Source organism: Schistocerca nitens, unplaced genomic scaffold (assembly GCF_023898315.1).
Source record: "Schistocerca nitens isolate TAMUIC-IGC-003100 unplaced genomic scaffold, iqSchNite1.1 HiC_scaffold_291, whole genome shotgun sequence".
In the NCBI taxonomy this organism is placed as follows: domain Eukaryota; kingdom Metazoa; phylum Arthropoda; class Insecta; order Orthoptera; family Acrididae; genus Schistocerca; species Schistocerca nitens.
The window spans coordinates 98,901-123,486 of NW_026045829.1; the positions used below are offsets into that span (position 1 = coordinate 98,901).

At 50.8% G+C, this 24,586-nt stretch overlaps 23 non-coding genes across 23 annotated transcripts; all 23 read right to left on the minus strand.

The window, feature by feature from the left end:
- Positions 1-17: 17 nt before the first annotated feature.
- Positions 18-136, minus strand: LOC126225877 (5S ribosomal RNA). Its single transcript, XR_007543756.1, has one exon. It is a non-coding gene; the product is annotated as a 5S ribosomal RNA (ribosomal RNA).
- Positions 137-1,125: 989 nt separating this feature from the next.
- LOC126225879 (5S ribosomal RNA) lies at positions 1,126-1,244 on the minus strand. The gene has a single exon (XR_007543758.1). It is a non-coding gene; the product is annotated as a 5S ribosomal RNA (ribosomal RNA).
- Positions 1,245-2,233: 989 nt separating this feature from the next.
- Positions 2,234-2,352, minus strand: LOC126225866 (5S ribosomal RNA). The gene has a single exon (XR_007543746.1). It is a non-coding gene; the product is annotated as a 5S ribosomal RNA (ribosomal RNA).
- A 989-nt stretch (positions 2,353-3,341) lies between these two features.
- Positions 3,342-3,460, minus strand: LOC126225880 (5S ribosomal RNA). The gene has a single exon (XR_007543759.1). It is a non-coding gene; the product is annotated as a 5S ribosomal RNA (ribosomal RNA).
- A 989-nt stretch (positions 3,461-4,449) lies between these two features.
- On the minus strand, positions 4,450-4,568 carry LOC126225878 (5S ribosomal RNA). The gene has a single exon (XR_007543757.1). It is a non-coding gene; the product is annotated as a 5S ribosomal RNA (ribosomal RNA).
- Positions 4,569-5,557: 989 nt separating this feature from the next.
- On the minus strand, positions 5,558-5,676 carry LOC126225881 (5S ribosomal RNA). The gene has a single exon (XR_007543760.1). It is a non-coding gene; the product is annotated as a 5S ribosomal RNA (ribosomal RNA).
- A 989-nt stretch (positions 5,677-6,665) lies between these two features.
- Positions 6,666-6,784, minus strand: LOC126225890 (5S ribosomal RNA). Its single transcript, XR_007543768.1, has one exon. It is a non-coding gene; the product is annotated as a 5S ribosomal RNA (ribosomal RNA).
- A 989-nt stretch (positions 6,785-7,773) lies between these two features.
- On the minus strand, positions 7,774-7,892 carry LOC126225882 (5S ribosomal RNA). Its single transcript, XR_007543761.1, has one exon. It is a non-coding gene; the product is annotated as a 5S ribosomal RNA (ribosomal RNA).
- A 989-nt stretch (positions 7,893-8,881) lies between these two features.
- Positions 8,882-9,000, minus strand: LOC126225902 (5S ribosomal RNA). Its single transcript, XR_007543779.1, has one exon. It is a non-coding gene; the product is annotated as a 5S ribosomal RNA (ribosomal RNA).
- A 989-nt stretch (positions 9,001-9,989) lies between these two features.
- On the minus strand, positions 9,990-10,108 carry LOC126225913 (5S ribosomal RNA). The gene has a single exon (XR_007543784.1). It is a non-coding gene; the product is annotated as a 5S ribosomal RNA (ribosomal RNA).
- Positions 10,109-11,097: 989 nt separating this feature from the next.
- LOC126225883 (5S ribosomal RNA) lies at positions 11,098-11,216 on the minus strand. The gene has a single exon (XR_007543762.1). It is a non-coding gene; the product is annotated as a 5S ribosomal RNA (ribosomal RNA).
- A 990-nt stretch (positions 11,217-12,206) lies between these two features.
- On the minus strand, positions 12,207-12,325 carry LOC126225884 (5S ribosomal RNA). The gene has a single exon (XR_007543763.1). It is a non-coding gene; the product is annotated as a 5S ribosomal RNA (ribosomal RNA).
- A 990-nt stretch (positions 12,326-13,315) lies between these two features.
- LOC126225885 (5S ribosomal RNA) lies at positions 13,316-13,434 on the minus strand. The gene has a single exon (XR_007543764.1). It is a non-coding gene; the product is annotated as a 5S ribosomal RNA (ribosomal RNA).
- A 989-nt stretch (positions 13,435-14,423) lies between these two features.
- On the minus strand, positions 14,424-14,542 carry LOC126225887 (5S ribosomal RNA). Its single transcript, XR_007543765.1, has one exon. It is a non-coding gene; the product is annotated as a 5S ribosomal RNA (ribosomal RNA).
- A 989-nt stretch (positions 14,543-15,531) lies between these two features.
- On the minus strand, positions 15,532-15,650 carry LOC126225888 (5S ribosomal RNA). The gene has a single exon (XR_007543766.1). It is a non-coding gene; the product is annotated as a 5S ribosomal RNA (ribosomal RNA).
- Positions 15,651-16,639: 989 nt separating this feature from the next.
- LOC126225889 (5S ribosomal RNA) lies at positions 16,640-16,758 on the minus strand. Its single transcript, XR_007543767.1, has one exon. It is a non-coding gene; the product is annotated as a 5S ribosomal RNA (ribosomal RNA).
- Positions 16,759-17,747: 989 nt separating this feature from the next.
- On the minus strand, positions 17,748-17,866 carry LOC126225891 (5S ribosomal RNA). Its single transcript, XR_007543769.1, has one exon. It is a non-coding gene; the product is annotated as a 5S ribosomal RNA (ribosomal RNA).
- A 989-nt stretch (positions 17,867-18,855) lies between these two features.
- LOC126225892 (5S ribosomal RNA) lies at positions 18,856-18,974 on the minus strand. Its single transcript, XR_007543770.1, has one exon. It is a non-coding gene; the product is annotated as a 5S ribosomal RNA (ribosomal RNA).
- Positions 18,975-19,963: 989 nt separating this feature from the next.
- LOC126225893 (5S ribosomal RNA) lies at positions 19,964-20,082 on the minus strand. Its single transcript, XR_007543771.1, has one exon. It is a non-coding gene; the product is annotated as a 5S ribosomal RNA (ribosomal RNA).
- Positions 20,083-21,071: 989 nt separating this feature from the next.
- LOC126225894 (5S ribosomal RNA) lies at positions 21,072-21,190 on the minus strand. The gene has a single exon (XR_007543772.1). It is a non-coding gene; the product is annotated as a 5S ribosomal RNA (ribosomal RNA).
- A 989-nt stretch (positions 21,191-22,179) lies between these two features.
- LOC126225895 (5S ribosomal RNA) lies at positions 22,180-22,298 on the minus strand. The gene has a single exon (XR_007543773.1). It is a non-coding gene; the product is annotated as a 5S ribosomal RNA (ribosomal RNA).
- Positions 22,299-23,287: 989 nt separating this feature from the next.
- On the minus strand, positions 23,288-23,406 carry LOC126225896 (5S ribosomal RNA). Its single transcript, XR_007543774.1, has one exon. It is a non-coding gene; the product is annotated as a 5S ribosomal RNA (ribosomal RNA).
- Positions 23,407-24,395: 989 nt separating this feature from the next.
- On the minus strand, positions 24,396-24,514 carry LOC126225898 (5S ribosomal RNA). Its single transcript, XR_007543775.1, has one exon. It is a non-coding gene; the product is annotated as a 5S ribosomal RNA (ribosomal RNA).
- Between the last annotated feature and the right edge of the window lie 72 nt (positions 24,515-24,586).

The following is a 24,586-nucleotide window of genomic DNA, read 5'->3' on the forward strand; positions in this document are numbered from 1 at the left end:
AAGAAAAAAAGAAGGGGAGCCAACAGCACCCGGTGGTCCCAGGCGGTCACCCATCCAAGTACTAACCGGGCCCGATGTGGCTTAACTTCGGTGATCGGACGAGAACCGGTGTATTTAACATGGTATGGCCGTTGGCGTACATATACTGTAGGCGCACGGCAGAATTCGCATTCGGCTCTTCTCTCAACACACAAAATGTTAGTTTTCGGCCGCATTTGACGAAAGCACCTCCTTCCGCAACAGCGAGTTCCTCGAGGACGGCGCGGAGTGCGCGCCCGACGTCCCAGCAGAACGATTGCCGAATTGGCGAGCGCGCCGTCGCGTGTGTGAGACGCACAGCTGCTCGTAGCACCTCCTGTCATTCGCTTGTCGCGTGCAACCTTCGACACTCGCGGAAGGCGTATCTCGTCCCTGGTGTCCAGGCGTATGCTCTGTGCGGGGTGTGGCAGTGTCGTGCTGGAGGGCGCCACTGGTAGCGATGTGAGCTTCCTCGCCTCGCTTCGCCTCACACCGGGTGTTTGCATAGTTGGCAGTGCATTCGCACCTTTCCTATCCCTGTCCCCGTACCGACTTGGCCCGACTTTGCTCGACTGCCGCTCGCTGCCGCTCGGGTCGTGGTCCATATGACGGCGCAAGCACGACAAACGTCTGCGGGACTAGACGACGCGACTAAGGAATAAATTTATGATTACAAATCAAATTTGGAACTGTACAGTGCAGCACAACAATAGGCGCTGACGCATTTCAGGGCAGATTCGTACTGTTTTATCGTTTTCAAAGACTTCCCGGCAAACTTCGTTAGCACATTCTCCCTCAAACTGAGTTAATTACCGCATTATCGTACCGTTGCATTACTTTAAAATGCTTAAGAAAGCATCTTTGTCATAACAGAAAGGTAGTATGAAACGACTGCTGGCAGGATGGCGGCTTAAAAAGGAAAAAATGCAGGGGAGCCAAAAGTACCATTTTTATTGGTTCATTTTTATTTTATTTTATTTTTTTTTGTTTTCGCACCATTACAGTAGTTTAAAATGCTTAAGGAAACGTCTTTGTCACAACAGAAGGGTAGTATCGAAAGAGGGCTGGCAGGAGTAGCGATATAAAAAGGAAGAAAAAAAGAAGGGGAGCCAACAGCACCCGGTGGTCCCAGGCGGTCACCCATCCAAGTACTAACCGGGCCCGATGTGGCTTAACTTCGGTGATCGGACGAGAACCGGTGTATTTAACATGGTATGGCCGTTGGCGTACATATACTGTAGGCGCACGGCAGAATTCGCATTCGGCTCTTCTCCCAACACACAAAATGTTAGTTTTCGGCCGCATTTGACGAAAGCACCTCCTTCCGCAACAGCGAGTTCCTCGAGGACGGCGCGGAGTGCGCGCCCGACGTCCCAGCAGAACGATTGCCGAATTGGCGAGCGCGCCGTCGCGTGTGTGAGACGCACAGCTGCTCGTAGCACCTCCTGTCATTCGCTTGTCGCGTGCAACCTTCGACACTCGCGGAAGGCGTATCTCGTCCCTGGTGTCCAGGCGTATGCTCTGTGCGGGGTGTGGCAGTGTCGTGCTGGAGGGCGCCACTGGTAGCGATGTGAGCTTCCTCGCCTCGCTTCGCCTCACACCGGGTGTTTGCATAGTTGGCAGTGCATTCGCACCTTTCCTATCCCTGTCCCCGTACCGACTTGGCCCGACTTTGCTCGACTGCCGCTCGCTGCCGCTCGGGTCGTGGTCCATATGACGGCGCAAGCACGACAAACGTCTGCGGGACTAGACGACGCGACTAAGGAATAAATTTATGATTACAAATCAAATTTGGAACTGTACAGTGCAGCACAACAATAGGCGCTGACGCATTTCAGGGCAGATTCGTACTGTTTTATCGTTTTCAAAGACTTCCCGGCAAACTTCGTTAGCACATTCTCCCTCAAACTGAGTTAATTACCGCATTATCGTACCGTTGCATTACTTTAAAATGCTTAAGAAAGCATCTTTGTCATAACAGAAAGGTAGTATGAAACGACTGCTGGCAGGATGGCGGCTTAAAAAGGAAAAAATGCAGGGGAGCCAAAAGTACCATTTTTATTGGTTCATTTTTATTTTATTTTATTTTTTTTTGTTTTCGCACCATTACAGTAGTTTAAAATGCTTAAGGAAACGTCTTTGTCACAACAGAAGGGTAGTATCGAAAGAGGGCTGGCAGGAGTAGCGATATAAAAAGGAAGAAAAAAAGAAGGGGAGCCAACAGCACCCGGTGGTCCCAGGCGGTCACCCATCCAAGTACTAACCGGGCCCGATGTTGCTTAACTTCGGTGATCGGACGAGAACCGGTGTATTTAACATGGTATGGCCGTTGGCGTACATATACTGTAGGCGCACGGCAGAATTCGCATTCGGCTCTTCTCCCAACACACAAAATGTTAGTTTTCGGCCGCATTTGACGAAAGCACCTCCTTCCGCAACAGCGAGTTCCTCGAGGACGGCGCGGAGTGCGCGCCCGACGTCCCAGCAGAACGATTGCCGAATTGGCGAGCGCGCCGTCGCGTGTGTGAAACGCACAGCTGCTCGTAGCACCTCCTGTCATTCGCTTGTCGCGTGCAACCTTCGACACTCGCGGAAGGCGTATCTCGTCCCTGGTGTCCAGGCGTATGCTCTGTGCGGGGTGTGGCAGTGTCGTGCTGGAGGGCGCCACTGGTAGCGATGTGAGCTTCCTCGCCTCGCTTCGCCTCACACCGGGTGTTTGCATAGTTGGCAGTGCATTCGCACCTTTCCTATCCCTGTCCCCGTACCGACTTGGCCCGACTTTGCTCGACTGCCGCTCGCTGCCGCTCGGGTCGTGGTCCATATGACGGCGCAAGCACGACAAACGTCTGCGGGACTAGACGACGCGACTAAGGAATAAATTTATGATTACAAATCAAATTTGGAACTGTACAGTGCAGCACAACAATAGGCGCTGACGCATTTCAGGGCAGATTCGTACTGTTTTATCGTTTTCAAAGACTTCCCGGCAAACTTCGTTAGCACATTCTCCCTCAAACTGAGTTAATTACCGCATTATCGTACCGTTGCATTACTTTAAAATGCTTAAGAAAGCATCTTTGTCATAACAGAAAGGTAGTATGAAACGACTGCTGGCAGGATGGCGGCTTAAAAAGGAAAAAATGCAGGGGAGCCAAAAGTACCATTTTTATTGGTTCATTTTTATTTTATTTTATTTTTTTTTGTTTTCGCACCATTACAGTAGTTTAAAATGCTTAAGGAAACGTCTTTGTCACAACAGAAGGGTAGTATCGAAAGAGGGCTGGCAGGAGTAGCGATATAAAAAGGAAGAAAAAAAGAAGGGGAGCCAACAGCACCCGGTGGTCCCAGGCGGTCACCCATCCAAGTACTAACCGGGCCCGATGTGGCTTAACTTCGGTGATCGGACGAGAACCGGTGTATTTAACATGGTATGGCCGTTGGCGTACATATACTGTAGGCGCACGGCAGAATTCGCATTCGGCTCTTCTCCCAACACACAAAATGTTAGTTTTCGGCCGCATTTGACGAAAGCACCTCCTTCCGCAACAGCGAGTTCCTCGAGGACGGCGCGGAGTGCGCGCCCGACGTCCCAGCAGAACGATTGCCGAATTGGCGAGCGCGCCGTCGCGTGTGTGAGACGCACAGCTGCTCGTAGCACCTCCTGTCATTCGCTTGTCGCGTGCAACCTTCGACACTCGCGGAAGGCGTATCTCGTCCCTGGTGTCCAGGCGTATGCTCTGTGCGGGGTGTGGCAGTGTCGTGCTGGAGGGCGCCACTGGTAGCGATGTGAGCTTCCTCGCCTCGCTTCGCCTCACACCGGGTGTTTGCATAGTTGGCAGTGCATTCGCACCTTTCCTATCCCTGTCCCCGTACCGACTTGGCCCGACTTTGCTCGACTGCCGCTCGCTGCCGCTCGGGTCGTGGTCCATATGACGGCGCAAGCACGACAAACGTCTGCGGGACTAGACGACGCGACTAAGGAATAAATTTATGATTACAAATCAAATTTGGAACTGTACAGTGCAGCACAACAATAGGCGCTGACGCATTTCAGGGCAGATTCGTACTGTTTTATCGTTTTCAAAGACTTCCCGGCAAACTTCGTTAGCACATTCTCCCTCAAACTGAGTTAATTACCGCATTATCGTACCGTTGCATTACTTTAAAATGCTTAAGAAAGCATCTTTGTCATAACAGAAAGGTAGTATGAAACGACTGCTGGCAGGATGGCGGCTTAAAAAGGAAAAAATGCAGGGGAGCCAAAAGTACCATTTTTATTGGTTCATTTTTATTTTATTTTATTTTTTTTTGTTTTCGCACCATTACAGTAGTTTAAAATGCTTAAGGAAACGTCTTTGTCACAACAGAAGGGTAGTATCGAAAGAGGGCTGGCAGGAGTAGCGATATAAAAAGGAAGAAAAAAAGAAGGGGAGCCAACAGCACCCGGTGGTCCCAGGCGGTCACCCATCCAAGTACTAACCGGGCCCGATGTTGCTTAACTTCGGTGATCGGACGAGAACCGGTGTATTTAACATGGTATGGCCGTTGGCGTACATATACTGTAGGCGCACGGCAGAATTCGCATTCGGCTCTTCTCCCAACACACAAAATGTTAGTTTTCGGCCGCATTTGACGAAAGCACCTCCTTCCGCAACAGCGAGTTCCTCGAGGACGGCGCGGAGTGCGCGCCCGACGTCCCAGCAGAACGATTGCCGAATTGGCGAGCGCGCCGTCGCGTGTGTGAAACGCACAGCTGCTCGTAGCACCTCCTGTCATTCGCTTGTCGCGTGCAACCTTCGACACTCGCGGAAGGCGTATCTCGTCCCTGGTGTCCAGGCGTATGCTCTGTGCGGGGTGTGGCAGTGTCGTGCTGGAGGGCGCCACTGGTAGCGATGTGAGCTTCCTCGCCTCGCTTCGCCTCACACCGGGTGTTTGCATAGTTGGCAGTGCATTCGCACCTTTCCTATCCCTGTCCCCGTACCGACTTGGCCCGACTTTGCTCGACTGCCGCTCGCTGCCGCTCGGGTCGTGGTCCATATGACGGCGCAAGCACGACAAACGTCTGCGGGACTAGACGACGCGACTAAGGAATAAATTTATGATTACAAATCAAATTTGGAACTGTACAGTGCAGCACAACAATAGGCGCTGACGCATTTCAGGGCAGATTCGTACTGTTTTATCGTTTTCAAAGACTTCCCGGCAAACTTCGTTAGCACATTCTCCCTCAAACTGAGTTAATTACCGCATTATCGTACCGTTGCATTACTTTAAAATGCTTAAGAAAGCATCTTTGTCATAACAGAAAGGTAGTATGAAACGACTGCTGGCAGGATGGCGGCTTAAAAAGGAAAAAATGCAGGGGAGCCAAAAGTACCATTTTTATTGGTTCATTTTTATTTTATTTTATTTTTTTTTGTTTTCGCACCATTACAGTAGTTTAAAATGCTTAAGGAAACGTCTTTGTCACAACAGAAGGGTAGTATCGAAAGAGGGCTGGCAGGAGTAGCGATATAAAAAGGAAGAAAAAAAGAAGGGGAGCCAACAGCACCCGGTGGTCCCAGGCGGTCACCCATCCAAGTACTAACCGGGCCCGATGTGGCTTAACTTCGGTGATCGGACGAGAACCGGTGTATTTAACATGGTATGGCCGTTGGCGTACATATACTGTAGGCGCACGGCAGAATTCGCATTCGGCTCTTCTCCCAACACACAAAATGTTAGTTTTCGGCCGCATTTGACGAAAGCACCTCCTTCCGCAACAGCGAGTTCCTCGAGGACGGCGCGGAGTGCGCGCCCGACGTCCCAGCAGAACGATTGCCGAATTGGCGAGCGCGCCGTCGCGTGTGTGAGACGCACAGCTGCTCGTAGCACCTCCTGTCATTCGCTTGTCGCGTGCAACCTTCGACACTCGCGGAAGGCGTATCTCGTCCCTGGTGTCCAGGCGTATGCTCTGTGCGGGGTGTGGCAGTGTCGTGCTGGAGGGCGCCACTGGTAGCGATGTGAGCTTCCTCGCCTCGCTTCGCCTCACACCGGGTGTTTGCATAGTTGGCAGTGCATTCGCACCTTTCCTATCCCTGTCCCCGTACCGACTTGGCCCGACTTTGCTCGACTGCCGCTCGCTGCCGCTCGGGTCGTGGTCCATATGACGGCGCAAGCACGACAAACGTCTGCGGGACTAGACGACGCGACTAAGGAATAAATTTATGATTACAAATCAAATTTGGAACTGTACAGTGCAGCACAACAATAGGCGCTGACGCATTTCAGGGCAGATTCGTACTGTTTTATCGTTTTCAAAGACTTCCCGGCAAACTTCGTTAGCACATTCTCCCTCAAACTGAGTTAATTACCGCATTATCGTACCGTTGCATTACTTTAAAATGCTTAAGAAAGCATCTTTGTCATAACAGAAAGGTAGTATGAAACGACTGCTGGCAGGATGGCGGCTTAAAAAGGAAAAAATGCAGGGGAGCCAAAAGTACCATTTTTATTGGTTCATTTTTATTTTATTTTATTTTTTTTTGTTTTCGCACCATTACAGTAGTTTAAAATGCTTAAGGAAACGTCTTTGTCACAACAGAAGGGTAGTATCGAAAGAGGGCTGGCAGGAGTAGCGATATAAAAAGGAAGAAAAAAAGAAGGGGAGCCAACAGCACCCGGTGGTCCCAGGCGGTCACCCATCCAAGTACTAACCGGGCCCGATGTTGCTTAACTTCGGTGATCGGACGAGAACCGGTGTATTTAACATGGTATGGCCGTTGGCGTACATATACTGTAGGCGCACGGCAGAATTCGCATTCGGCTCTTCTCCCAACACACAAAATGTTAGTTTTCGGCCGCATTTGACGAAAGCACCTCCTTCCGCAACAGCGAGTTCCTCGAGGACGGCGCGGAGTGCGCGCCCGACGTCCCAGCAGAACGATTGCCGAATTGGCGAGCGCGCCGTCGCGTGTGTGAAACGCACAGCTGCTCGTAGCACCTCCTGTCATTCGCTTGTCGCGTGCAACCTTCGACACTCGCGGAAGGCGTATCTCGTCCCTGGTGTCCAGGCGTATGCTCTGTGCGGGGTGTGGCAGTGTCGTGCTGGAGGGCGCCACTGGTAGCGATGTGAGCTTCCTCGCCTCGCTTCGCCTCACACCGGGTGTTTGCATAGTTGGCAGTGCATTCGCACCTTTCCTATCCCTGTCCCCGTACCGACTTGGCCCGACTTTGCTCGACTGCCGCTCGCTGCCGCTCGGGTCGTGGTCCATATGACGGCGCAAGCACGACAAACGTCTGCGGGACTAGACGACGCGACTAAGGAATAAATTTATGATTACAAATCAAATTTGGAACTGTACAGTGCAGCACAACAATAGGCGCTGACGCATTTCAGGGCAGATTCGTACTGTTTTATCGTTTTCAAAGACTTCCCGGCAAACTTCGTTAGCACATTCTCCCTCAAACTGAGTTAATTACCGCATTATCGTACCGTTGCATTACTTTAAAATGCTTAAGAAAGCATCTTTGTCATAACAGAAAGGTAGTATGAAACGACTGCTGGCAGGATGGCGGCTTAAAAAGGAAAAAATGCAGGGGAGCCAAAAGTACCATTTTTATTGGTTCATTTTTATTTTATTTTATTTTTTTTTGTTTTCGCACCATTACAGTAGTTTAAAATGCTTAAGGAAACGTCTTTGTCACAACAGAAGGGTAGTATCGAAAGAGGGCTGGCAGGAGTAGCGATATAAAAAGGAAGAAAAAAAGAAGGGGAGCCAACAGCACCCGGTGGTCCCAGGCGGTCACCCATCCAAGTACTAACCGGGCCCGATGTGGCTTAACTTCGGTGATCGGACGAGAACCGGTGTATTTAACATGGTATGGCCGTTGGCGTACATATACTGTAGGCGCACGGCAGAATTCGCATTCGGCTCTTCTCCCAACACACAAAATGTTAGTTTTCGGCCGCATTTGACGAAAGCACCTCCTTCCGCAACAGCGAGTTCCTCGAGGACGGCGCGGAGTGCGCGCCCGACGTCCCAGCAGAACGATTGCCGAATTGGCGAGCGCGCCGTCGCGTGTGTGAGACGCACAGCTGCTCGTAGCACCTCCTGTCATTCGCTTGTCGCGTGCAACCTTCGACACTCGCGGAAGGCGTATCTCGTCCCTGGTGTCCAGGCGTATGCTCTGTGCGGGGTGTGGCAGTGTCGTGCTGGAGGGCGCCACTGGTAGCGATGTGAGCTTCCTCGCCTCGCTTCGCCTCACACCGGGTGTTTGCATAGTTGGCAGTGCATTCGCACCTTTCCTATCCCTGTCCCCGTACCGACTTGGCCCGACTTTGCTCGACTGCCGCTCGCTGCCGCTCGGGTCGTGGTCCATATGACGGCGCAAGCACGACAAACGTCTGCGGGACTAGACGACGCGACTAAGGAATAAATTTATGATTACAAATCAAATTTGGAACTGTACAGTGCAGCACAACAATAGGCGCTGACGCATTTCAGGGCAGATTCGTACTGTTTTATCGTTTTCAAAGACTTCCCGGCAAACTTCGTTAGCACATTCTCCCTCAAACTGAGTTAATTACCGCATTATCGTACCGTTGCATTACTTTAAAATGCTTAAGAAAGCATCTTTGTCATAACAGAAAGGTAGTATGAAACGACTGCTGGCAGGATGGCGGCTTAAAAAGGAAAAAATGCAGGGGAGCCAAAAGTACCATTTTTATTGGTTCATTTTTATTTTATTTTATTTTTTTTTGTTTTCGCACCATTACAGTAGTTTAAAATGCTTAAGGAAACGTCTTTGTCACAACAGAAGGGTAGTATCGAAAGAGGGCTGGCAGGAGTAGCGATATAAAAAGGAAGAAAAAAAGAAGGGGAGCCAACAGCACCCGGTGGTCCCAGGCGGTCACCCATCCAAGTACTAACCGGGCCCGATGTTGCTTAACTTCGGTGATCGGACGAGAACCGGTGTATTTAACATGGTATGGCCGTTGGCGTACATATACTGTAGGCGCACGGCAGAATTCGCATTCGGCTCTTCTCCCAACACACAAAATGTTAGTTTTCGGCCGCATTTGACGAAAGCACCTCCTTCCGCAACAGCGAGTTCCTCGAGGACGGCGCGGAGTGCGCGCCCGACGTCCCAGCAGAACGATTGCCGAATTGGCGAGCGCGCCGTCGCGTGTGTGAAACGCACAGCTGCTCGTAGCACCTCCTGTCATTCGCTTGTCGCGTGCAACCTTCGACACTCGCGGAAGGCGTATCTCGTCCCTGGTGTCCAGGCGTATGCTCTGTGCGGGGTGTGGCAGTGTCGTGCTGGAGGGCGCCACTGGTAGCGATGTGAGCTTCCTCGCCTCGCTTCGCCTCACACCGGGTGTTTGCATAGTTGGCAGTGCATTCGCACCTTTCCTATCCCTGTCCCCGTACCGACTTGGCCCGACTTTGCTCGACTGCCGCTCGCTGCCGCTCGGGTCGTGGTCCATATGACGGCGCAAGCACGACAAACGTCTGCGGGACTAGACGACGCGACTAAGGAATAAATTTATGATTACAAATCAAATTTGGAACTGTACAGTGCAGCACAACAATAGGCGCTGACGCATTTCAGGGCAGATTCGTACTGTTTTATCGTTTTCAAAGACTTCCCGGCAAACTTCGTTAGCACATTCTCCCTCAAACTGAGTTAATTACCGCATTATCGTACCGTTGCATTACTTTAAAATGCTTAAGAAAGCATCTTTGTCATAACAGAAAGGTAGTATGAAACGACTGCTGGCAGGATGGCGGCTTAAAAAGGAAAAAATGCAGGGGAGCCAAAAGTACCATTTTTATTGGTTCATTTTTATTTTATTTTATTTTTTTTTGTTTTCGCACCATTACAGTAGTTTAAAATGCTTAAGGAAACGTCTTTGTCACAACAGAAGGGTAGTATCGAAAGAGGGCTGGCAGGAGTAGCGATATAAAAAGGAAGAAAAAAAGAAGGGGAGCCAACAGCACCCGGTGGTCCCAGGCGGTCACCCATCCAAGTACTAACCGGGCCCGATGTTGCTTAACTTCGGTGATCGGACGAGAACCGGTGTATTTAACATGGTATGGCCGTTGGCGTACATATACTGTAGGCGCACGGCAGAATTCGCATTCGGCTCTTCTCCCAACACACAAAATGTTAGTTTTCGGCCGCATTTGACGAAAGCACCTCCTTCCGCAACAGCGAGTTCCTCGAGGACGGCGCGGAGTGCGCGCCCGACGTCCCAGCAGAACGATTGCCGAATTGGCGAGCGCGCCGTCGCGTGTGTGAAACGCACAGCTGCTCGTAGCACCTCCTGTCATTCGCTTGTCGCGTGCAACCTTCGACACTCGCGGAAGGCGTATCTCGTCCCTGGTGTCCAGGCGTATGCTCTGTGCGGGGTGTGGCAGTGTCGTGCTGGAGGGCGCCACTGGTAGCGATGTGAGCTTCCTCGCCTCGCTTCGCCTCACACCGGGTGTTTGCATAGTTGGCAGTGCATTCGCACCTTTCCTATCCCTGTCCCCGTACCGACTTGGCCCGACTTTGCTCGACTGCCGCTCGCTGCCGCTCGGGTCGTGGTCCATATGACGGCGCAAGCACGACAAACGTCTGCGGGACTAGACGACGCGACTAAGGAATAAATTTATGATTACAAATCAAATTTGGAACTGTACAGTGCAGCACAACAATAGGCGCTGACGCATTTCAGGGCAGATTCGTACTGTTTTATCGTTTTCAAAGACTTCCCGGCAAACTTCGTTAGCACATTCTCCCTCAAACTGAGTTAATTACCGCATTATCGTACCGTTGCATTACTTTAAAATGCTTAAGAAAGCATCTTTGTCATAACAGAAAGGTAGTATGAAACGACTGCTGGCAGGATGGCGGCTTAAAAAGGAAAAAATGCAGGGGAGCCAAAAGTACCATTTTTATTGGTTCATTTTTATTTTATTTTATTTTTTTTTGTTTTCGCACCATTACAGTAGTTTAAAATGCTTAAGGAAACGTCTTTGTCACAACAGAAGGGTAGTATCGAAAGAGGGCTGGCAGGAGTAGCGATATAAAAAGGAAGAAAAAAAGAAGGGGAGCCAACAGCACCCGGTGGTCCCAGGCGGTCACCCATCCAAGTACTAACCGGGCCCGATGTGGCTTAACTTCGGTGATCGGACGAGAACCGGTGTATTTAACATGGTATGGCCGTTGGCGTACATATACTGTAGGCGCACGGCAGAATTCGCATTCGGCTCTTCTCCCAACACACAAAATGTTAGTTTTCGGCCGCATTTGACGAAAGCACCTCCTTCCGCAACAGCGAGTTCCTCGAGGACGGCGCGGAGTGCGCGCCCGACGTCCCAGCAGAACGATTGCCGAATTGGCGAGCGCGCCGTCGCGTGTGTGAGACGCACAGCTGCTCGTAGCACCTCCTGTCATTCGCTTGTCGCGTGCAACCTTCGACACTCGCGGAAGGCGTATCTCGTCCCTGGTGTCCAGGCGTATGCTCTGTGCGGGGTGTGGCAGTGTCGTGCTGGAGGGCGCCACTGGTAGCGATGTGAGCTTCCTCGCCTCGCTTCGCCTCACACCGGGTGTTTGCATAGTTGGCAGTGCATTCGCACCTTTCCTATCCCTGTCCCCGTACCGACTTGGCCCGACTTTGCTCGACTGCCGCTCGCTGCCGCTCGGGTCGTGGTCCATATGACGGCGCAAGCACGACAAACGTCTGCGGGACTAGACGACGCGACTAAGGAATAAATTTATGATTACAAATCAAATTTGGAACTGTACAGTGCAGCACAACAATAGGCGCTGACGCATTTCAGGGCAGATTCGTACTGTTTTATCGTTTTCAAAGACTTCCCGGCAAACTTCGTTAGCACATTCTCCCTCAAACTGAGTTAATTACCGCATTATCGTACCGTTGCATTACTTTAAAATGCTTAAGAAAGCATCTTTGTCATAACAGAAAGGTAGTATGAAACGACTGCTGGCAGGATGGCGGCTTAAAAAGGAAAAAATGCAGGGGAGCCAAAAGTACCATTTTTATTGGTTCATTTTTATTTTATTTTATTTTTTTTTTGTTTTCGCACCATTACAGTAGTTTAAAATGCTTAAGGAAACGTCTTTGTCACAACAGAAGGGTAGTATCGAAAGAGGGCTGGCAGGAGTAGCGATATAAAAAGGAAGAAAAAAAGAAGGGGAGCCAACAGCACCCGGTGGTCCCAGGCGGTCACCCATCCAAGTACTAACCGGGCCCGATGTGGCTTAACTTCGGTGATCGGACGAGAACCGGTGTATTTAACATGGTATGGCCGTTGGCGTACATATACTGTAGGCGCACGGCAGAATTCGCATTCGGCTCTTCTCCCAACACACAAAATGTTAGTTTTCGGCCGCATTTGACGAAAGCACCTCCTTCCGCAACAGCGAGTTCCTCGAGGACGGCGCGGAGTGCGCGCCCGACGTCCCAGCAGAACGATTGCCGAATTGGCGAGCGCGCCGTCGCGTGTGTGAGACGCACAGCTGCTCGTAGCACCTCCTGTCATTCGCTTGTCGCGTGCAACCTTCGACACTCGCGGAAGGCGTATCTCGTCCCTGGTGTCCAGGCGTATGCTCTGTGCGGGGTGTGGCAGTGTCGTGCTGGAGGGCGCCACTGGTAGCGATGTGAGCTTCCTCGCCTCGCTTCGCCTCACACCGGGTGTTTGCATAGTTGGCAGTGCATTCGCACCTTTCCTATCCCTGTCCCCGTACCGACTTGGCCCGACTTTGCTCGACTGCCGCTCGCTGCCGCTCGGGTCGTGGTCCATATGACGGCGCAAGCACGACAAACGTCTGCGGGACTAGACGACGCGACTAAGGAATAAATTTATGATTACAAATCAAATTTGGAACTGTACAGTGCAGCACAACAATAGGCGCTGACGCATTTCAGGGCAGATTCGTACTGTTTTATCGTTTTCAAAGACTTCCCGGCAAACTTCGTTAGCACATTCTCCCTCAAACTGAGTTAATTACCGCATTATCGTACCGTTGCATTACTTTAAAATGCTTAAGAAAGCATCTTTGTCATAACAGAAAGGTAGTATGAAACGACTGCTGGCAGGATGGCGGCTTAAAAAGGAAAAAATGCAGGGGAGCCAAAAGTACCATTTTTATTGGTTCATTTTTATTTTATTTTATTTTTTTTTTGTTTTCGCACCATTACAGTAGTTTAAAATGCTTAAGGAAACGTCTTTGTCACAACAGAAGGGTAGTATCGAAAGAGGGCTGGCAGGAGTAGCGATATAAAAAGGAAGAAAAAAAGAAGGGGAGCCAACAGCACCCGGTGGTCCCAGGCGGTCACCCATCCAAGTACTAACCGGGCCCGATGTGGCTTAACTTCGGTGATCGGACGAGAACCGGTGTATTTAACATGGTATGGCCGTTGGCGTACATATACTGTAGGCGCACGGCAGAATTCGCATTCGGCTCTTCTCCCAACACACAAAATGTTAGTTTTCGGCCGCATTTGACGAAAGCACCTCCTTCCGCAACAGCGAGTTCCTCGAGGACGGCGCGGAGTGCGCGCCCGACGTCCCAGCAGAACGATTGCCGAATTGGCGAGCGCGCCGTCGCGTGTGTGAGACGCACAGCTGCTCGTAGCACCTCCTGTCATTCGCTTGTCGCGTGCAACCTTCGACACTCGCGGAAGGCGTATCTCGTCCCTGGTGTCCAGGCGTATGCTCTGTGCGGGGTGTGGCAGTGTCGTGCTGGAGGGCGCCACTGGTAGCGATGTGAGCTTCCTCGCCTCGCTTCGCCTCACACCGGGTGTTTGCATAGTTGGCAGTGCATTCGCACCTTTCCTATCCCTGTCCCCGTACCGACTTGGCCCGACTTTGCTCGACTGCCGCTCGCTGCCGCTCGGGTCGTGGTCCATATGACGGCGCAAGCACGACAAACGTCTGCGGGACTAGACGACGCGACTAAGGAATAAATTTATGATTACAAATCAAATTTGGAACTGTACAGTGCAGCACAACAATAGGCGCTGACGCATTTCAGGGCAGATTCGTACTGTTTTATCGTTTTCAAAGACTTCCCGGCAAACTTCGTTAGCACATTCTCCCTCAAACTGAGTTAATTACCGCATTATCGTACCGTTGCATTACTTTAAAATGCTTAAGAAAGCATCTTTGTCATAACAGAAAGGTAGTATGAAACGACTGCCGGCAGGATGGCGGCTTAAAAAGGAAAAAATGCAGGGGAGCCAAAAGTACCATTTTTATTGGTTCATTTTTATTTTATTTTATTTTTTTTTGTTTTCGCACCATTACAGTAGTTTAAAATGCTTAAGGAAACGTCTTTGTCACAACAGAAGGGTAGTATCGAAAGAGGGCTGGCAGGAGTAGCGATATAAAAAGGAAGAAAAAAAGAAGGGGAGCCAACAGCACCCGGTGGTCCCAGGCGGTCACCCATCCAAGTACTAACCGGGCCCGATGTGGCTTAACTTCGGTGATCGGACGAGAACCGGTGTATTTAACATGGTATGGCCGTTGGCGTACATATACTGTAGGCGCACGGCAGAATTCGCATTCGGCTCTTCTCCCAACACACAAAATGTTAGTTTTCGGCCGCATTTGACGAAAGCACCTCCTTCCGCAACAGCGAGTTCCTCGAGGACGGCGCGGAGTGCGCGCCCGACGTCCCAGCAGAACGATTGCCGAATTGGCGAGCGCGCCGTCGCGTGTGTGAGACGCACAGCTGCTCGTAGCACCTCCTGTCATTCGCTTGTCGCGTGCAACCTTCGACACTCGCGGAAGGCGTATCTCGTCCCTGGTGTCCAGGCGTATGCTCTGTGCGGGGTGTGGCAGTGTCGTGCTGGAGGGCGCCACTGGTAGCGATGTGAGCTTCCTCGCCTCGCTTCGCCTCACACCGGGTGTTTGCATAGTTGGCAGTGCATTCGCACCTTTCCTATCCCTGTCCCCGTACCGACTTGGCCCGACTTTGCTCGACTGCCGCTCGCTGCCGCTCGGGTCGTGGTCCATATGACGGCGCAAGCACGACAAACGTCTGCGGGACTAGACGACGCGACTAAGGAATAAATTTATGATTACAAATCAAATTTGGAACTGTACAGTGCAGCACAACAATAGGCGCTGACGCATTTCAGGGCAGATTCGTACTGTTTTATCGTTTTCAAAGACTTCCCGGCAAACTTCGTTAGCACATTCTCCCTCAAACTGAGTTAATTACCGCATTATCGTACCGTTGCATTACTTTAAAATGCTTAAGAAAGCATCTTTGTCATAACAGAAAGGTAGTATGAAACGACTGCTGGCAGGATGGCGGCTTAAAAAGGAAAAAATGCAGGGGAGCCAAAAGTACCATTTTTATTGGTTCATTTTTATTTTATTTTATTTTTTTTTGTTTTCGCACCATTACAGTAGTTTAAAATGCTTAAGGAAACGTCTTTGTCACAACAGAAGGGTAGTATCGAAAGAGGGCTGGCAGGAGTAGCGATATAAAAAGGAAGAAAAAAAGAAGGGGAGCCAACAGCACCCGGTGGTCCCAGGCGGTCACCCATCCAAGTACTAACCGGGCCCGATGTGGCTTAACTTCGGTGATCGGACGAGAACCGGTGTATTTAACATGGTATGGCCGTTGGCGTACATATACTGTAGGCGCACGGCAGAATTCGCATTCGGCTCTTCTCCCAACACACAAAATGTTAGTTTTCGGCCGCATTTGACGAAAGCACCTCCTTCCGCAACAGCGAGTTCCTCGAGGACGGCGCGGAGTGCGCGCCCGACGTCCCAGCAGAACGATTGCCGAATTGGCGAGCGCGCCGTCGCGTGTGTGAGACGCACAGCTGCTCGTAGCACCTCCTGTCATTCGCTTGTCGCGTGCAACCTTCGACACTCGCGGAAGGCGTATCTCGTCCCTGGTGTCCAGGCGTATGCTCTGTGCGGGGTGTGGCAGTGTCGTGCTGGAGGGCGCCACTGGTAGCGATGTGAGCTTCCTCGCCTCGCTTCGCCTCACACCGGGTGTTTGCATAGTTGGCAGTGCATTCGCACCTTTCCTATCCCTGTCCCCGTACCGACTTGGCCCGACTTTGCTCGACTGCCGCTCGCTGCCGCTCGGGTCGTGGTCCATATGACGGCGCAAGCACGACAAACGTCTGCGGGACTAGACGACGCGACTAAGGAATAAATTTATGATTACAAATCAAATTTGGAACTGTACAGTGCAGCACAACAATAGGCGCTGACGCATTTCAGGGCAGATTCGTACTGTTTTATCGTTTTCAAAGACTTCCCGGCAAACTTCGTTAGCACATTCTCCCTCAAACTGAGTTAATTACCGCATTATCGTACCGTTGCATTACTTTAAAATGCTTAAGAAAGCATCTTTGTCATAACAGAAAGGTAGTATGAAACGACTGCCGGCAGGATGGCGGCTTAAAAAGGAAAAAATGCAGGGGAGCCAAAAGTACCATTTTTATTGGTTCATTTTTATTTTATTTTATTTTTTTTTGTTTTCGCACCATTACAGTAGTTTAAAATGCTTAAGGAAACGTCTTTGTCACAACAGAAGGGTAGTATCGAAAGAGGGCTGGCAGGAGTAGCGATATAAAAAGGAAGAAAAAAAGAAGGGGAGCCAACAGCACCCGGTGGTCCCAGGCGGTCACCCATCCAAGTACTAACCGGGCCCGATGTGGCTTAACTTCGGTGATCGGACGAGAACCGGTGTATTTAACATGGTATGGCCGTTGGCGTACATATACTGTAGGCGCACGGCAGAATTCGCATTCGGCTCTTCTCCCAACACACAAAATGTTAGTTTTCGGCCGCATTTGACGAAAGCACCTCCTTCCGCAACAGCGAGTTCCTCGAGGACGGCGCGGAGTGCGCGCCCGACGTCCCAGCAGAACGATTGCCGAATTGGCGAGCGCGCCGTCGCGTGTGTGAGACGCACAGCTGCTCGTAGCACCTCCTGTCATTCGCTTGTCGCGTGCAACCTTCGACACTCGCGGAAGGCGTATCTCGTCCCTGGTGTCCAGGCGTATGCTCTGTGCGGGGTGTGGCAGTGTCGTGCTGGAGGGCGCCACTGGTAGCGATGTGAGCTTCCTCGCCTCGCTTCGCCTCACACCGGGTGTTTGCATAGTTGGCAGTGCATTCGCACCTTTCCTATCCCTGTCCCCGTACCGACTTGGCCCGACTTTGCTCGACTGCCGCTCGCTGCCGCTCGGGTCGTGGTCCATATGACGGCGCAAGCACGACAAACGTCTGCGGGACTAGACGACGCGACTAAGGAATAAATTTATGATTACAAATCAAATTTGGAACTGTACAGTGCAGCACAACAATAGGCGCTGACGCATTTCAGGGCAGATTCGTACTGTTTTATCGTTTTCAAAGACTTCCCGGCAAACTTCGTTAGCACATTCTCCCTCAAACTGAGTTAATTACCGCATTATCGTACCGTTGCATTACTTTAAAATGCTTAAGAAAGCATCTTTGTCATAACAGAAAGGTAGTATGAAACGACTGCCGGCAGGATGGCGGCTTAAAAAGGAAAAAATGCAGGGGAGCCAAAAGTACCATTTTTATTGGTTCATTTTTATTTTATTTTATTTTTTTTTGTTTTCGCACCATTACAGTAGTTTAAAATGCTTAAGGAAACGTCTTTGTCACAACAGAAGGGTAGTATCGAAAGAGGGCTGGCAGGAGTAGCGATATAAAAAGGAAGAAAAAAAGAAGGGGAGCCAACAGCACCCGGTGGTCCCAGGCGGTCACCCATCCAAGTACTAACCGGGCCCGATGTGGCTTAACTTCGGTGATCGGACGAGAACCGGTGTATTTAACATGGTATGGCCGTTGGCGTACATATACTGTAGGCGCACGGCAGAATTCGCATTCGGCTCTTCTCCCAACACACAAAATGTTAGTTTTCGGCCGCATTTGACGAAAGCACCTCCTTCCGCAACAGCGAGTTCCTCGAGGACGGCGCGGAGTGCGCGCCCGACGTCCCAGCAGAACGATTGCCGAATTGGCGAGCGCGCCGTCGCGTGTGTGAGACGCACAGCTGCTCGTAGCACCTCCTGTCATTCGCTTGTCGCGTGCAACCTTCGACACTCGCGGAAGGCGTATCTCGTCCCTGGTGTCCAGGCGTATGCTCTGTGCGGGGTGTGGCAGTGTCGTGCTGGAGGGCGCCACTGGTAGCGATGTGAGCTTCCTCGCCTCGCTTCGCCTCACACCGGGTGTTTGCATAGTTGGCAGTGCATTCGCACCTTTCCTATCCCTGTCCCCGTACCGACTTGGCCCGACTTTGCTCGACTGCCGCTCGCTGCCGCTCGGGTCGTGGTCCATATGACGGCGCAAGCACGACAAACGTCTGCGGGACTAGACGACGCGACTAAGGAATAAATTTATGATTACAAATCAAATTTGGAACTGTACAGTGCAGCACAACAATAGGCGCTGACGCATTTCAGGGCAGATTCGTACTGTTTTATCGTTTTCAAAGACTTCCCGGCAAACTTCGTTAGCACATTCTCCCTCAAACTGAGTTAATTACCGCATTATCGTACCGTTGCATTACTTTAAAATGCTTAAGAAAGCATCTTTGTCATAACAGAAAGGTAGTATGAAACGACTGCCGGCAGGATGGCGGCTTAAAAAGGAAAAAATGCAGGGGAGCCAAAAGTACCATTTTTATTGGTTCATTTTTATTTTATTTTATTTTTTTTTGTTTTCGCACCATTACAGTAGTTTAAAATGCTTAAGGAAACGTCTTTGTCACAACAGAAGGGTAGTATCGAAAGAGGGCTGGCAGGAGTAGCGATATAAAAAGGAAGAAAAAAAGAAGGGGAGCCAACAGCACCCGGTGGTCCCAGGCGGTCACCCATCCAAGTACTAACCGGGCCCGATGTGGCTTAACTTCGGTGATCGGACGAGAACCGGTGTATTTAACATGGTATGGCCGTTGGCGTACATATACTGTAGGCGCACGGCAGAATTCGCATTCGGCTCTTCTCCCAACACACAAAATGTTAGTTTTCGGCCGCATTTGACGAAAGCACCTCCTTCCGCAACAGCGAGTTCCTCGAGGACGGCGCGGAGTGCGCGCCCGACGTCCCAGCAGAACGATTGCCGAATTGGCGAGCGCGCCGTCGCGTGTGTGAGACGCACAGCTGCTCGTAGCACCTCCTGTCATTCGCTTGTCGCGTGCAACCTTCGACACTCGCGGAAGGCGTATCTCGTCCCTGGTGTCCAGGCGTATGCTCTGTGCGGGGTGTGGCAGTGTCGTGCTGGAGGGCGCCACTGGTAGCGATGTGAGCTTCCTCGCCTCGCTTCGCCTCACACCGGGTGTTTGCATAGTTGGCAGTGCATTCGCACCTTTCCTATCCCTGTCCCCGTACCGACTTGGCCCGACTTTGCTCGACTGCCGCTCGCTGCCGCTCGGGTCGTGGTCCATATGACGGCGCAAGCACGACAAACGTCTGCGGGACTAGACGACGCGACTAAGGAATAAATTTATGATTACAAATCAAATTTGGAACTGTACAGTGCAGCACAACAATAGGCGCTGACGCATTTCAGGGCAGATTCGTACTGTTTTATCGTTTTCAAAGACTTCCCGGCAAACTTCGTTAGCACATTCTCCCTCAAACTGAGTTAATTACCGCATTATCGTACCGTTGCATTACTTTAAAATGCTTAAGAAAGCATCTTTGTCATAACAGAAAGGTAGTATGAAACGACTGCTGGCAGGATGGCGGCTTAAAAAGGAAAAAATGCAGGGGAGCCAAAAGTACCATTTTTATTGGTTCATTTTTATTTTATTTTATTTTTTTTTGTTTTCGCACCATTACAGTAGTTTAAAATGCTTAAGGAAACGTCTTTGTCACAACAGAAGGGTAGTATCGAAAGAGGGCTGGCAGGAGTAGCGATATAAAAAGGAAGAAAAAAAGAAGGGGAGCCAACAGCACCCGGTGGTCCCAGGCGGTCACCCATCCAAGTACTAACCGGGCCCGATGTGGCTTAACTTCGGTGATCGGACGAGAACCGGTGTATTTAACATGGTATGGCCGTTGGCGTACATATACTGTAGGCGCACGGCAGAATTCGCATTCGGCTCTTCTCCCAACACACAAAATGTTAGTTTTCGGCCGCATTTGACGAAAGCACCTCCTTCCGCAACAGCGAGTTCCTCGAGGACGGCGCGGAGTGCGCGCCCGACGTCCCAGCAGAACGATTGCCGAATTGGCGAGCGCGCCGTCGCGTGTGTGAGACGCACAGCTGCTCGTAGCACCTCCTGTCATTCGCTTGTCGCGTGCAACCTTCGACACTCGCGGAAGGCGTATCTCGTCCCTGGTGTCCAGGCGTATGCTCTGTGCGGGGTGTGGCAGTGTCGTGCTGGAGGGCGCCACTGGTAGCGATGTGAGCTTCCTCGCCTCGCTTCGCCTCACACCGGGTGTTTGCATAGTTGGCAGTGCATTCGCACCTTTCCTATCCCTGTCCCCGTACCGACTTGGCCCGACTTTGCTCGACTGCCGCTCGCTGCCGCTCGGGTCGTGGTCCATATGACGGCGCAAGCACGACAAACGTCTGCGGGACTAGACGACGCGACTAAGGAATAAATTTATGATTACAAATCAAATTTGGAACTGTACAGTGCAGCACAACAATAGGCGCTGACGCATTTCAGGGCAGATTCGTACTGTTTTATCGTTTTCAAAGACTTCCCGGCAAACTTCGTTAGCACATTCTCCCTCAAACTGAGTTAATTACCGCATTATCGTACCGTTGCATTACTTTAAAATGCTTAAGAAAGCATCTTTGTCATAACAGAAAGGTAGTATGAAACGACTGCCGGCAGGATGGCGGCTTAAAAAGGAAAAAATGCAGGGGAGCCAAAAGTACCATTTTTATTGGTTCATTTTTATTTTATTTTATTTTTTTTTGTTTTCGCACCATTACAGTAGTTTAAAATGCTTAAGGAAACGTCTTTGTCACAACAGAAGGGTAGTATCGAAAGAGGGCTGGCAGGAGTAGCGATATAAAAAGGAAGAAAAAAAGAAGGGGAGCCAACAGCACCCGGTGGTCCCAGGCGGTCACCCATCCAAGTACTAACCGGGCCCGATGTGGCTTAACTTCGGTGATCGGACGAGAACCGGTGTATTTAACATGGTATGGCCGTTGGCGTACATATACTGTAGGCGCACGGCAGAATTCGCATTCGGCTCTTCTCCCAACACACAAAATGTTAGTTTTCGGCCGCATTTGACGAAAGCACCTCCTTCCGCAACAGCGAGTTCCTCGAGGACGGCGCGGAGTGCGCGCCCGACGTCCCAGCAGAACGATTGCCGAATTGGCGAGCGCGCCGTCGCGTGTGTGAGACGCACAGCTGCTCGTAGCACCTCCTGTCATTCGCTTGTCGCGTGCAACCTTCGACACTCGCGGAAGGCGTATCTCGTCCCTGGTGTCCAGGCGTATGCTCTGTGCGGGGTGTGGCAGTGTCGTGCTGGAGGGCGCCACTGGTAGCGATGTGAGCTTCCTCGCCTCGCTTCGCCTCACACCGGGTGTTTGCATAGTTGGCAGTGCATTCGCACCTTTCCTATCCCTGTCCCCGTACCGACTTGGCCCGACTTTGCTCGACTGCCGCTCGCTGCCGCTCGGGTCGTGGTCCATATGACGGCGCAAGCACGACAAACGTCTGCGGGACTAGACGACGCGACTAAGGAATAAATTTATGATTACAAATCAAATTTGGAACTGTACAGTGCAGCACAACAATAGGCGCTGACGCATTTCAGGGCAGATTCGTACTGTTTTATCGTTTTCAAAGACTTCCCGGCAAACTTCGTTAGCACATTCTCCCTCAAACTGAGTTAATTACCGCATTATCGTACCGTTGCATTACTTTAAAATGCTTAAGAAAGCATCTTTGTCATAACAGAAAGGTAGTATGAAACGACTGCCGGCAGGATGGCGGCTTAAAAAGGAAAAAATGCAGGGGAGCCAAAAGTACCATTTTTATTGGTTCATTTTTATTTTATTTTATTTTTTTTTGTTTTCGCACCATTACAGTAGTTTAAAATGCTTAAGGAAACGTCTTTGTCACAACAGAAGGGTAGTATCGAAAGAGGGCTGGCAGGAGTAGCGATATAAAAAGGAAGAAAAAAAGAAGGGGAGCCAACAGCACCCGGTGGTCCCAGGCGGTCACCCATCCAAGTACTAACCGGGCCCGATGTGGCTTAACTTCGGTGATCGGACGAGAACCGGTGTATTTAACATGGTATGGCCGTTGGCGTACATATACTGTAGGCGCACGGCAGAATTCGCATTCGGCTCTTCTCCCAACACACAAAATGTTAGTTTTCGGCCGCATTTGACGAAAGCACCTCCTTCCGCAACAGCGAGTTCCTCGAGGACGGCGCGGAGTGCGCGCCCGACGTCCCAGCAGAACGATTGCCGAATTGGCGAGCGCGCCGTCGCGTGTGTGAGACGCACAGCTGCTCGTAGCACCTCCTGTCATTCGCTTGTCGCGTGCAACCTTCGACACTCGCGGAAGGCGTATCTCGTCCCTGGTGTCCAGGCGTATGCTCTGTGCGGGGTGTGGCAGTGTCGTGCTGGAGGGCGCCACTGGTAGCGATGTGAGCTTCCTCGCCTCGCTTCGCCTCACACCGGGTGTTTGCATAGTTGGCAGTGCATTCGCACCTTTCCTATCCCTGTCCCCGTACCGACTTGGCCCGACTTTGCTCGACTGCCGCTCGCTGCCGCTCGGGTCGTGGTCCATATGACGGCGCAAGCACGACAAACGTCTGCGGGACTAGACGACGCGACTAAGGAATAAATTTATGATTACAAATCAAATTTGGAACTGTACAGTGCAGCACAACAATAGGCGCTGACGCATTTCAGGGCAGATTCGTACTGTTTTATCGTTTTCAAAGACTTCCCGGCAAACTTCGTTAGCACATTCTCCCTCAAACTGAGTTAATTACCGCATTATCGTACCGTTGCATTACTTTAAAATGCTTAAGAAAGCATCTTTGTCATAACAGAAAGGTAGTATGAAACGACTGCCGGCAGGATGGCGGCTTAAAAAGGAAAAAATGCAGGGGAGCCAAAAGTACCATTTTTATTGGTTCATTTTTATTTTATTTTATTTTTTTTTGTTTTCGCACCATTACAGTAGTTTAAAATGCTTAAGGAAACGTCTTTGTCACAACAGAAGGGTAGTATCGAAAGAGGGCTGGCAGGAGTAGCGATATAAAAAGGAAGAAAAAAAGAAGGGGAGCCAACAGCACCCGGTGGTCCCAGGCGGTCACCCATCCAAGTACTAACCGGGCCCGATGTGGCTTAACTTCGGTGATCGGACGAGAACCGGTGTATTTAACATGGTATGGCCGTTGGCGTACATATACTGTAGGCGCACGGCAGAATTCGCATTCGGCTCTTCTCCCAACACACAAAATGTTAGTTTTCGGCCGCATTTGACGAAAGCACCTCCTTCCGCAACAGCGAGTTCCTCGAGGACGGCGCGGAGTGCGCGCCCGACGTCCCAGCAGAACGATTGCCGAATTGGCGAGCGCGCCGTCGCGTGTGTGAGACGCACAGCTGCTCGTAGCACCTCCTGTCATTCGCTTGTCGCGTGCAACCTTCGACACTCGCGGAAGGCGTATCTCGTCCCTGGTGTCCAGGCGTATGCTCTGTGCGGGGTGTGGCAGTGTCGTGCTGGAGGGCGCCACTGGTAGCGATGTGAGCTTCCTCGCCTCGCTTCGCCTCACACCGGGTGTTTGCATAGTTGGCAGTGCATTCGCACCTTTCCTATCCCTGTCCCCGTACCGACTTGGCCCGACTTTGCTCGACTGCCGCTCGCTGCCGCTCGGGTCGTGGTCCATATGACGGCGCAAGCACGACAAACGTCTGCGGGACTAGACGACGCGACTAAGGAATAAATTTATGATTACAAATCAAATTTGGAACTGTACAGTGCAGCACAACAATAGGCGCTGACGCATTTCAGGGCAGATTCGTACTGTTTTATCGTTTTCAAAGACTTCCCGGCAAACTTCGTTAGCACATTCTCCCTCAAACTGAGTTAATTACCGCATTATCGTACCGTTGCATTACTTTAAAATGCTTAAGAAAGCATCTTTGTCATAACAGAAAGGTAGTATGAAACGACTGCTGGCAGGATGGCGGCTTAAAAAGGAAAAAATGCAGGGGAGCCAAAAGTACCATTTTTATTGGTTCATTTTTATTTTATTTTATTTTTTTTTGTTTTCGCACCATTACAGTAGTTTAAAATGCTTAAGGAAACGTCTTTGTCACAACAGAAGGGTAGTATCGAAAGAGGGCTGGCAGGAGTAGCGATATAAAAAGGAAGAAAAAAAGAAGGGGAGCCAACAGCACCCGGTGGTCCCAGGCGGTCACCCATCCAAGTACTAACCGGGCCCGATGTGGCTTAACTTCGGTGATCGGACGAGAACCGGTGTATTTAACATGGTATGGCCGTTGGCGTACATATACTGTAGGCGCACGGCAGAATTCGCATTCGGCTCTTCTCCCAACACACAAAATGTTAGTTTTCG